Here is a 13,769-nt window from a genome sequence, read left to right as displayed (position 1 = left end):
TGCTTTTTAATAAGCTGTCTAGGTTAGTCATAACTTTCCCTCTAAGGAGTAAGTGTATTTTAATTTCATGGCTACAGTCACCATTTGTAGTGATTTTGGAGCCCCGAAAAATAAAGTCAGCCATTGTTTCCACTGTTTCCCCATCTATTTTCCAAGAAGTGATGGGGCCAGATGCCATGATCTTAGTTTTCTGAATGCTGAATTTTAAGCCAACTTTTTCACTCTCTCACTTTCATCAAGAGGCTCTGTAGATCTTTGCTTTCTGCCATAAGGGTGATGTCATCTGAGGTTATTGATATTTCTCCCGGCAATCTTGATTCCAGTTTGTGCTTCATCCAGCCTAGAATTTCTCATGATATTCTCTGTGTATAAGTTAAATAAGAAGGATGACAATATACAGCCTTGATGTATTCCTTTCCCAATTTGGAATGATCTGTTGTAGCATGTTCAGTTCTAACTGTTACCTCCTGACCTGCATACAGATTTCTCAAGAGGCAGGTCAGGTGGTCTGGTATTCCCATCTCTTTTAGAATTTTCTGCAGTTTGTTGTAATCCACACAGTCAAAGACTTTGGCATAGTCAATAAAACAGAAATGGATTTTTTTTTTTTTCTGGTACTCTCTTGCTTTTTTGATGAACCAATGGATGTTGGCAACTTGATCTCTGGTCCTTCTGCCTTCCTCAATCCAGCTGTATATCTGGAAGTTCACAGTTCATGTACTGTTGAAGCCTGGCGTGGAGAGTTTTGAACATTACTTTACTTGTATGAGATGAGTACAGTTTTGTGGTAGTTTGAGAATTCTTTGTCATTGCCTTTCTTTGGGATTGGAGTGAAAACTGACCTTTTCAGTCCTGTAACCACTGCTGAGTTTACCAGATTTGCTGGCATACTGAGGGCAGCACTTTCACAGCATCATTTTTTTTTTTAAGGATTTGAAATAGCTCAACAGGAATTCCATCACCTCCACTAGCTTTGTTCAGAGTGATGCTCCCTAAGGTCCACTTGACTTCACATTCTAGGATGTCTGCCTCTAGGTAAGTGATCATACCATCGTGATTATCTGGGTCATGAAGTTTTTTTTTTTATAGTTCTTCTGTGTATTCTTCTTAATCTCTTCTGCTTCTGTTAGGTCCATACAATTTCTGTCCTTTATTGTGCCCATCTTTGCATGAAATGTTCCCTTGATATCTCTATTTCTTGAAGAGATCGCTAATCTTTCCCATTATATATTGTTTCCCTCTATTTCTGTGCACTGATCCCTGAGGAAGGCTTTCTTATTTCTCTTTGATATTTAGAACCGTGCATTCAAATGGGTATATCGCTCCTTTTCTCCTTTGCCTTTAGCTTTTCTTCTTTTCACAGCTATTTGTAAGGCCTCCTCAGATAACCATTTTGCTTTTTTGCATTTCTTTTTCTTGGGAATGGTCTTAATTCCTGTCTCCTGTACAGTGTTCTGAACCTCTGTCCATAGTTCTTCAGGCACTCTGTCTATCAGATCTAATTCCTTGAATCTATTTGTCAGTTCCACTGTATAATTGCAAGGGATTTGATTTAGGTCATACCTGAATAGTCTAGTGGTTTTCCCTACTTTCTTCAATTTAAGTCTGAATTTGGCAATAAGGAGTTCACGATCTGAGCCACAGTCAGGTCCTGGTCTTGTTTTTGCTGACTCGTAGAGCTTTTCCATTTTGGCTGCAAAAAAATAATCAATCTGATTTCAGTACTGACCATCTGGTGATGTCTATGTGTAGAGTCTTCTCTTGTGTTGCTGGAAGAGGGTGTTTGCTATGACCACTGTGTTCTCTCAGCAAAATGCTTTTAGCCTTTGCCCTGCTTCTTTCTGTTCCCCAATACCTAATTTGCCTCTTACTCCAGGTAATTCTTGGCTTCCTACTTTTGGATTCCAGTCCCCCATAATGAAAAGGACATATTTTGGGAGGTGTTAGTTCTAGAAGGTATAGTAGGTCTTCATAGAACCATTCAACTTCAGCTTCTTCAGCATACCTGGTCGGGGCATAGACTTGAATTATTTTGATATTGAATGGTTTGACTTGGAAATGAGCAGAGATCATTTCATCATTTCTGAGATTGCATCCAAGTACTGCATTTTGGACTCTTTTGTTGACTATCATGGCTGCTCCATTTCTTCTAAGGGATTCTTGCCCACAATAATATATATAACGGTCATCTGAATTAAATTTACCCATTTCAGTCCATTTTAGTTCACTGATTCCTAAAATGTAGACATTCACTCTTGCAATCTTCTGTTTGCCCACTTCCAATTTGCCTTGATTCATGGACCTAACATTCCAGGTTCCTATGCAATATTGCTCTTTACAGCATTGGACTTTGCTTCTATCACCAGTCACAACCACTACTGGGTGTTGTTTTTGCTTTGGCTCCTTCTCTTATTCTTTCTGGCGTTATTTCTCCATTGATCTCCAGTAGCATATTGGGCACCTACCAACCTGTGGAGTTCATCTTTCAGTGTCCAATTTTTTTTTTTTTTTTTGGCCTTTTCATTCTGTTTATGGGGTTCTCAAAGCAAGAATACTGAAGTGGTTTGCCATTCCCTTCTTCAGTGGACCACATTTTTTCAGAACTCTCCACCATGACTTGTCTGTCTTGGGTGTGATATCTCTCCCTCAATCTTTCTTAGATGCCTGTCACAACCAACCACACTGTTGGTCTATACCTTTAAATTTCTAAGCCCAAGAGTAAAGGTTGCAGGCAAGGAATAGGAACCTGGTTGAGGACTCCTTGCAGCACCATACCAGCTTGGGACTGATTAACTTTAGTTAATCAGTGCTTTTTTTTTTTTTTTTTGGTGAGATTTTATGTGTTCCTTCAAGTTATGTGCTGTGCTTAGTGACTCAGTTGTGTCAAACTCTTTGTGACCCCATGGACTGTAGGCCTGCCAGGTTCCGCTGTCCATGAGCATTCTCCAGAGAAGAAAACTAGAGTAGGTTGCCATGCCCTCTTCCAGGGTATCTTCCCAGCCCAGGGATTGAACCCAATTCTCCCACATTGCAGGTGGAATCTTTACCAGCTGAGCCACTATATGTAATCATAAAAAATGTAGGAAGTTCAGTCATGGAAGAAGTAGAAATATGAGAAACAATCACATCAAATTATAAGAATTCTCTTTGGTTTAAAGTTACAAGTCTTCCTCTGGAGTGGGGAACATGCACATGTCATGGTGCAAGGGTTTTTGTTGTTCAGTTGATCAGCTGCATCTGATTCTTTGCAACCCCAAGGACTGTAGCATCCATGCCAGGCTTCTCTGTCCATCACTATCTCCCAGAGTTTGTTCAAACTCATGTCTACTGAGACAATGATGCCATCCAACCATCTCATCCTCTGTCACCTCCTTCTCCTCCTGCCTTCAGTCTTTCCCCATATCTGGGTCTTTTCCAATGAGCTGGCTCTTCACATCAGGCAGCCAAAGTACTGGAGCTTCAGCTTAATGCCACCTGTATACCTGTGCTCATTGACCTGAGTGATTGGTCTGAAAATGCTGAGATAATACCTATGAGTACAACAGACTGATAAAACCTAAATGTTTACTAATGCTAAATGTTAGCTGTGGAATTTATGTTTAGTCAAGTCTGTTCTAATACCCTGCAATCCTTTAACACAGATAAAATAATCTTCATTCTATAGATAAAGCAAAGGGAAAAGTTTTGAGTTAGCTGCCAAATAATGAGACAATAAAGTAAAATGACTGTTGCTCAGTGGTATGACTTTTTCATAGTCTGTGGAAATCTCCAGAACAGAATACTGGAGTGGGTAACCTTTCCCTTCTCCAGAGGATCTTCCCAACCCAGGGATCAAACCCAGGTCTCCCACATTGCAGGTGGATTTTTTACCAGCTGAGCCACAAGGGAAACTCAATGAGACAATGTGAGTAACTTAAATTCACTGAATACTCATGAAATTTCCTTCTCTAATAGCCACCACTAATGTTCGTGATATCATTAAGATTTGTACCATTTACCCATGTTGTGACCACTTCAGAGTGGAAAATATTATGATCCACATTTTTTGAGAAGAGGAAACTATTCCTTAGAAAAGGTAAACTGGTGGGCTAGTTTCATAGATGCAGCTAAATATGGAGCTAGAATTCAAGGCATATAACATGATTTCACACAATATTGGAGAAGGAAATGGCAACACACTCCAGTAGTCTTGCCTGGAGAATCCCAGGGACGGAGGAGCCTGGTGGGCTGCCATCTATGAGGTTGCACAGAGTCGGACATGACTGCAGTGATGTAGCAGCAGCACACAATATTATCTTGATCCCTTCCAGATCTACTTCCCTTCTCCTCCCTCCCTTTACTTCTCATCCTATCCTTACAAATTCAGGAGGAGATATCGATGGATTAGTCTACTCTAGTTTCTCTCCTCTATTTTTACAACATAGTCCAGATATTATCTGTTTTACTAAAAACAAGATAATTTTAATATTCACTCACTCTCTTATTACCCATTTTCTTCAATCTTTTTCATTCTTTCATAGTGTGCAGTTATTACCCAAGACCCTTTTGGGGTGGACTGTCCAGATTTCCTCTATCAGAATTGCCCCATCTCCTACTATAAATGTCTTTAACATCAGACTTCAATATTGTGTGTGTTAGTCACTCAGTCGTGTCCAACTCTTTGCAATCCCATGTACTGAGGCTCACCAGGCTCCTCTATCCATGTAATTCTCCAGACAAGAATACTGGAGTATGTTGTGATTCTTTTCTCCAGGGAATCATCCCAACCTAGGGATCAAACCTGGGTCTCCCCCATGGCAGTCAGATTCTTTACCATCTGAGCCACCAGGGAAGCCCCCAATATTGCTCTATCATTGTAATAATTAGCAGCTGGTTAACTCAGGTCATGGTAATAAGACTTTCTGGACATTTTAAGAAGGACTTTAATAAAACACTTCACTGAAGCTCAAAGAAGTCAAATGCACCTGCTAACAATTTAAGTCACCATGCCTAATTATTGATGGAGCAATCATTTTTGGTTATTGGGATTTTCAGGCCCCTTCAAGTCATGCCACATCAGTGTCTGTCCATGTGCCACCTACAGGACTCACCAGACATGAAAAAATATAACAGCAAATACTTCATAGGGCAAACCAAATCTGATTTTATGATTTTTTGAAATTCCAATTCAAATATGTAACAGCAATGATGATAAGACTGTGTTTTAGGTCAAGGGATAATTGTTTTGCCCAAGACATAGCCACTGAATATTTAAAAGGAGTTAATATCATGCAAAAATGGGAAACAACATTTATGACTGCAGATTATTTGATATCTAGATTTCACTGTACTTATGCTCATCAAGATGATTAATTTATTTTCCATTAGGCACTTCTTAATTTATCTGTACTAATCATAACAATAGTTCCTGCTAGTAAATAACATTTTAAAAAGGGACATTAAATTCCTTCCTGTCTAAACCGACCTAAAGGTATTATAAGTTTTAATGTCATGTCATACTTAGATCCAGCATCTTCCTCGAAACTAAAAATATTTTGCAGCATTTGCAAAATTATTGAACATTCCTTCTGTGTAACCCACATGCTCTAAGCAATTCAATTCTCCCTTTCTCTAGTTTATCTCTAGAAGGAATCACAAAAATGAGTCTTTTTAAGTTAATTTAACAGATAATTAGTCAGATAGCATCTAATGCCAGAGAATCAAATTTACAGTGTTTAGGAGAGGAATAAAACTAATATATAAACACAAATACATAATATGAAAAAATATATATAATCATATGCTCTGAAGAATCACAAAATTCTGTAGAAATCATGAAGAAAATAAAGAAAGGCTGAGTAAATATTGAGAGCTAGCTGAGGGTGATGCTTTTTAGATAATTTTGTAAATATCACCTCACCTAAGTAGAATACATTTAAACAGAGCCATGTAAAAAGAAAAGAAGTCAGTATGTAGGAAAAAACAATTAAGCCAGACCACCACAAAGGATGGAGAAGGAAATGGCAACCCACTCCAGTACTCTTGCCTCGAAAATTCAATGGATGGAGAAGCCTGGTAGGCTACAGTCCATGAAGTCACAAATAGTCGGACATGACTGAGTGACTTCACTTTCTTTCTTTCTATAGTTCCTTTTGGAGGAGGAAATGGCAACCCACTCCAGTGTTCTTTCCTGGAGAATCCCATGGACAGAGGGGCCTTGTGCGCTACAGTCTATGGAGTTACACAGAGTTGGACAGGACTAAGCAACTAACACACACACACACACACACACACCCCAAAAGGAAAATGTAAAACCCTGAGGCAGAGCCACCCTTAATATCTTTATGGAAAATCAAAGAGGCCAGAGTGGCTGGAGGAGGAATGCTGACCAGGAGGTTAAAAGATATAGTGTAGGTTCTAGGCCATTGTAGTTAAGAACACTGGCTTTGATTATGTGCACAATTAAAAGGAATTTGACAGTGCTGAACAAAGGAGGGGTAAGATTTTATTTAAATTTTTAAAAGGATCACTATGGCAACTGTGTGGAAACTAGACTATTGAGGGCAGAGGGTAGATAGGTCGGGATGCTATTTTAAAAGCCCAGGTTAGGCATTATGGTGACTAGAATTTAAAGGAAACCTGTAGCAATATCAAACAGTAGCAATATTAAAAATATTTTGAAGATAAAGCCCATGGAATTTGTTAATAGATTAATGTGATAGTTGAAAGAACAGAAACTCATGATGACATAGATTTAGTAACCAGAAAAGCAGTTTTCTCTACCAGAATTGTCCCACCCTCTGCTATAAACATTGTTAACATCAACACTGCATTATAAACATATTGCGTTTACTGAGATGAAAACCACAGAAGATGTCTATTGGGCATGAATGGGGGAAATAATTAAGTTTGGATATATTAATTTTGACCTCTCAGTGGAGATATCTAAGATCACTGGTGCATTTGAGTCCATAGTTGAGGGGGTGGAGTGGGTCAGACAGAAAGATCAGCAAGTATTTGGAAATCAAACACTGATGAAACTGACACATATCAAAGGGGATATGTGATGGAGACTGAGAGAAAAAAAAAAAAAAGTCAAGGATGAGGAATCAACAAGTATGCCAAAGGTTGTTAAATGTCAAAGACGGTGATGATGAAGAATTGATTATTGTGTTTCACAGTGCTTTTCTAGAGCAATTTTGCTAGAATTCTTGTAAAGAAATCTGATTGGTGTTTGTTCAAAAAGACTAGGAAAAGATAGATCACAGGGAGGAAAAATTATTTCAAAGAATACTGCAGTGAGGAACAGTAGAAGAAAAAATTTGAACAGGATATGTAAAGAACAAACGTTTTAAAAAGGTAAGTATGACCACATATTTATACATTAAGGAGAATAATCTCCTAGAAAAGCAAATCAAAGAGGAAGAGATCAAAGTAAGAAGGGCTTAGAATCAGAAAACATTGTGTTCAACAAATGAAACAAACAAAAAGTGGCAGAGGGATATATGCAAATACATGTATGTTGATACATATTGTAATAAAAATGGTCTGGTGAACATCCACAATCCTTAAGGGAAAACAATTCACCAGAAATATGTGTTTTGCATAGGAAAGACTACATAGCTAATAAATACAAGGAAATTTGTTACTTGAACTCTAGAGCACTTTAGTACTCTTTTCATTATTAAATACAAGAATAGAAAATTCTAATTGAAAGATAGTTAGGGAATCCTTGAAAGATGAGAGAAATATTATGCTTTTAAATTGCACAGTTAACGGGAACACATGTCGGAAACAAAGGTTTGCAGTCTTATTAACCCAAATTCAATGTAATTTAAAATAGAACTGTAGCACTCAAGTGAGCAAATGTTTGCTTTCAGAGAGTCTATTGTTACAGTTTGAAAAGTGCAATCTCTTCAAACTGATTCTGAGTCTGTTCTTAATACAGAAAAGCAATTAGGAAGCAAAGTATTAGCAAGTATCACTCAGTAAATAAATATTTACTGTCAACTTTACAGATGTGAAAAATCCCTTTTCCACATATAGTTCTAATTGAATTTAAACAGCTTCTTAAGTATTCTATTAAATCTCTGATACTCTTTGAACAACTGCAATGGTACATTATATTTTTTAAGCTTTAAAAATCATTAAATGCAATTCAGGACATTCATTATCTAAAACTAAAAATATTTAGTAAGGCTTTGTTCCAAGGTCTCTTTCAGCATTAAGACATTTCAGTGTATAATTTACAAAATATTTTTCAACACTGTGGACAGTCAAAACTTGCATACTAGTAATTTTGCTTTTCCTGCTATTAAAAAGAATTCCATATATTTTTAATGTTTTATAGTCATTGTTGAGAAATTTTCATCTGAAGACATTTTTTTTTTTACTTAACCTTTTTCTAAAAAATAATTCCTGAAATAACTGGATGTAATATAAACAAATAATAAAATATAAATTCATCTTCTTTTTAGCATCTGGAATTGTGCTTTATTTTTAGTACCTTAGTTGCTGAAGAAAGAACCAGTCGAATGAATGCTTTCTTTATTGATGCCCTCAAAGTGCTTACATATGATTTAGTATATCATAAATCCAGTCTCAGGAACACAGCCCTATTAAGTACCTAGGTTTTGAGGGAAAATGTGGTTTGATGACAGAAAATACACATTATCTTCTTTAAGTAATAATAGTATTCAATATAAATGTTGAGTTCCCATTATGTAGCTACTATTTTTACTAGATCATTGTAAGTTTATCAAATTTACATTCCAATATAAGCTAAAAGCAGAGGTATTATTACCCACTTTTCAGATTTGGAATCTGAGTCTGAGAATTTAAGTAGATTATCAAGAACTTCCAGGAAGTAATTAAATGACTAAGCTAGGGTGTAAATTTTAACTGGCTCTTTTTAGAGATCCACCTGGTTACTAATAGGTGATTAGTAGATAAGGGACATCTAGAATCACAAATTTCCAGTTCTTATTGTTTGTCTAGTATATACAACTTAAATAAATCTTCTGATTTATCATCTTATATGGAATACTTAGCAGTTCCCCCAAAAAGTTGGTTTGGGTTTTCCCATAAGATTTAATGGATAAAACCAAATGAACTTTTTGGTCAACCCAATAAATAACAGCATGCTTATATATTTATTTTTCTAAATATAGTCAGTAAGTTGTATATATTTAGTTTTTTCTTTCACCAGGTCCTTTTAAATACAAGATGGACATCAACAGAAAAAAATCTCAAAGTTGATTTTAAAATAAAACATTACCTGCAATATCTGCACTCTTAAAGCAAGGTATTTATATTACTTTAAAGACAATACACATCAGATAGTTTATTTACTAACGAAGTGTGAAGTTCTCAAAGCATTTTTGAAATTGGTATTATTTCGCTGTAGCTACCTTATAAGCTGATAATCATTAAGTACATTATTCACTAAATGGCAAATACGGTACTGTGACAGGAAATAAAATGATACATGTAGATAAAAAAGCAGTCACAACATAAGAGTGGAGAGAAGGATTCCTAAGAGCATGTTGGAATTAAGAGTATCCTAGAGCTAATGACCATTAGTTGCCCCCAGGTCTCGAATAAGACAATAAGGAAATAGGACCCTCTTAGAACCACCAAAAGCTTTACAAAAAAACAAATGATTCAAACCAGAGAAATGCTAAACACAGCAAGTTTTAGAATAAGTGATGGATGCTAAAAGTAACACCGTATTGCCTGTTGATCTAAGAAGGATCTCCTTTGAGAAGACATGTTATAATCATACTAATGGATCTCAGTGGATGTTAAACAATCACCTGTAAACCATGGCTGAAACTTAATTCAAGAAAGAAGGGACATGTTATCCCCCTTGACATTGTGATAGGAAAGCTCTGGTTTGCCAGTTTACTAAAAGCAAGCAGGAAAGAGAACAAAGCTGGACAGAAAGCCAGGAGGCCTGACATGCTCAGACTACAGGACATCAAGAGAAAAGTACTTCTGAGAATAAGAAAAATAAATTTCATTTCATTAAAATTATGGTTGAAAGTATAACAGGAAACACCAGAAAAATAAAGACAATGAGTAAAACTGAAATGAAGGAAAAGTGAGTGTGGCACGGGAGTCAAATCCTCCCCTATCAAAACAGGAAGTGGATAAATAATAAGTTGATCAATCAAAAATAGAAGCATATTACTGAATATTTACAGACATGAAGGTTACTAATCCTCAACCCTCAAAATATAGAACATTTTGTTCTCTCATAGAAGTTTTGTCTCTGGGTAAATTGGGGCTTAGATACTTTTCCATATAAGGGCTACTATTGTATTTTGTCTTTGACATGTATTATTTTGATTTCTTAAAATCTTAAATGGTTATTTTGTTGCCTAGCGCTCTTTGGTGTCATCATGCTGAAGCCAGACAGCTGTGATAGTCACAGCCACTATCACTTGAAGAACACAGATGCCACACACGCACACGCACACGCACACACACACACACACACACACACACACACACAGAGGCAGATTATTAGTGGCAGTTTCTCCCAACTGTACCCATGCCCTGGGTTTCTGAGCAGACTGCTGTAATCATCCTCTTTTAGGAGAAGATAAGAGATTAGGGGTTTACAACTGTTTTAGTTCACATTTTAGTTTTGAAAAGTAAATGGGTATCTTTAGTGGTTTAAATGAATCGTTAAACACACATTTATGTATTTTATGAACTAAATACCTTCTAATCCAAAATATTTCTTAATTCTAACAGAGAATTACATATTTTGCACAGATGTAAAATAATTTGAGCAGCTTCAGATTATTATATTTTTCTCCTAAGGTCAATAAAAAGGTTAGTACTTAGCCATAGTCAGCTCAAGTCCACTATAATGACAGTCCCCTAGTAACCAAAATAACACAAAATAATTACAGATTCTAGCCAAGACAGTCTTATTTTTAACCTATGAATGTCAAGACATAAACTGGCTTTTAGCTCTTTGGAAACCATGCCTTTACTTTTCTGTTTTTGGTAGAAGAATCACTAGAAAGGCTTTTGCTCTCTAGAGATCACTGACTTGCAATTTATAGTGATCTATATAATTCTTGGGTAGCTCACCTGGTAAAAAAAAAATTGCTGCAATGGGGGGTACCTGGGTTTGAGCCCTAGTTTGGGATGATCCCCTGGAAGAGGGCATGGCAACCCACTCCAGTATTCTTGCCTAGAAAATCTCAATTGACAGAAGAGCCTGGTGGGCTCCACTCCACAGGGTTGCAATGAGTCAGACACATCCGACTAAGTACACAGATAATTTTAAAAGATCTTGGGCCAGAAAAAGGTAAAAGAGTTTTGTAACAAAAATGTACTGTGACTTTACCATACTTGATCATCTAGAAAAGATATGATATGATCAAAATATGTTACATGTCTTCAACTAATTGTGGCAAGTGTTTTTGCATTTCATCAAAGGACAATAAAAACCCTTTTCTAAAACAATAGTAAATAAAATTGCTTTTCCTATTCAGGGGTTTAAGGCATAACTAAGTCTTTTAATAACAAGGGTTGAATGGTATGCTGAAACTTCCAGATCTATAATATCTATGCATTTTTACTAATTTTTCTACAATCATGTTAAAGAACATACTGGTATGTGGATGTTCTTCAGTGTACTGTGATGGCATCAGAGTCTGTTTATGTGATATTTCTTTTAAATATATTTCTGCCACTGTAATATTTTCAAAGATTTTTCTAGATGATTGTATACTTCTTGAGTTATGACTATACATTTCACTCAAGCGCAGGGGGGAAGCATAAGTCAACAGGCTGGAGAGAGAGTTCAGATATTGGTTGGCGTCTCATGGCTTCAAATCAGCTCTAATTTTAGACTTTTGTTAAGGGGGCCATTAACAATAGAAAGATGTCTGTCCACTGTACACATAAATACTAGTTCCCCAGGTCAAGATGGATTAAATTGGTAGGTAACTATCCAATAGGTCACACACAAGTTTCTGAAAGGTTGAGAGAGAGAGCTAAACAGGTTTGCATTTGGAACAGTGACTAAAGTCTGTTTTCAAGTCATAGATTCAATCTATGGCTTGAAAAGTGAAGGTATATTTGACTGACTTGACTCTATAATACTAGAAAAGCAGTATCTCAAGATGGCAGTGCAAAATGAGACACAAAGTGTCCATCTGGGGGCTAAATAATGTTACTTCTACAATTCAATCTCAACTTGAGCCCTACACTGTAGGTTTCAATGCTGGGGGGATTCAGATTTCAAAGGACAAGAATATAAGTAGAAATTGGTTTGAGTGAAGCCAAGAGCCATCTTCTAGTTCCATATGTAGTAAACCTCATTTATGTTAGACAAAAGATGCTTAAATAACAACAATAGCACTCTGGTTACCTGCACTCATATATTAGGGGATATACTTGTTTCTTTAATTCTAGAGCCTTCATAAAATTCATTCTTCAGGTGATTAGGAAGGGGTTGCTGCTGCTGCTGCTGCTGCTAAGTTGCTTCAGTCGTGTCTGACTCTGTGCGACCCCATAGATGGCAGCCTACCAGGCTCCCCCATCCCTGGGATTCTCCAGGCAAGAACACTGGGGTGGGTTGCCATTTCCTTCTCCAAGGAAGGTGTTATTAATATTCAAATCCTAGAAAAAGCTATCGAGATCTCATAAAGTTAATATCTCTTGCCTGATGATTCAGATGATAAATCAATAGTGTCTCTTACTAAACATGTTACTTAGGTATAATATTTACAAAGGAGAGAGAAGGGAAAAAAAAGTCTTCCATTATCTACAAGAAATTCTAGGTTTGAATATCTTTAAAGAACAGGATGGAGAACAGAATGATTTTTAAGATAAACGTTAACTAATATACAGCATTGTGTTGGGGGGGAGGAAGCTATGTATATATAATTAATGAAAAGATTTAACAATAACACGTGACATTTCATCTACAAGAAGAATGGATTACATAGAGCTTCTAAACCTCAACATCTGGAGAAGGCAATGGCACCCCACTCCAGTACTCTTGCCTGGAAAATCCCATGGACGGAGAAGCCTGGTAGGCTGTAGTCCGTGGGGTCGCTAAGAGTCGGACACAACTGAGCGGCTTCACTTTCACTTTTCACTTTCATGCATTGGAGAAGGAAATGGTAACCCACTCCAGTGTTCTTGCCTTGAGCATCCCAGGGATGGGGGAGCCTAGTGGGCTGCCGTCTATGAGGTCGAACAGAGTCGGACATGACTGAAGTAACTTAGAGTACAGTTACAGTAAACCTCAACATTACAGTCTCCCATTAAGTTTCTAAGAAAAAACTGGGGGAAAAGCATAAGGTGATTTGGCCAATCAGAAAAGGATTCAAGCCTATTTGATTATTCTCAAACTGCTATTTTAGTTTCTGAAATATTTTTAAATTGGGGAAAATTATGTCTTTCTCATCGATCATTCCTCACACTTCTTTTCAGTTTCCTTCCTCTCTCACACTTTTTTTTTTTTTCATAATTTCTTGGTGAGTTGATTCAACCTGGTAGTTGAAATAGCATCTACATGGTAATCAACCCATCACCATCCTCTCTTTCCCCAAACATCGTCCCTTGTCCCAGTCTCCTGATCTCAGTTGAGGCAAATGACATCTTTACAGTTGATCAGACTGCATATCTTGGAGTCATCTATGGTAACGTTTTCTTTTTCCATCTCACAAACACCAAAAGGAATCTCATTAGCTGTACTTCAAAATATACACAGAATCTGATAACTTCTTATTATCTCCAAAGCTACAGATATAGTCTAA

The sequence above is a fragment of the Bos taurus genome, chromosome 20, assembly GCF_002263795.3.
Source record: "Bos taurus isolate L1 Dominette 01449 registration number 42190680 breed Hereford chromosome 20, ARS-UCD2.0, whole genome shotgun sequence".
Lineage (NCBI taxonomy): Eukaryota > Metazoa > Chordata > Mammalia > Artiodactyla > Bovidae > Bos > Bos taurus.
This window is presented reverse-complemented; position numbering follows the sequence as displayed.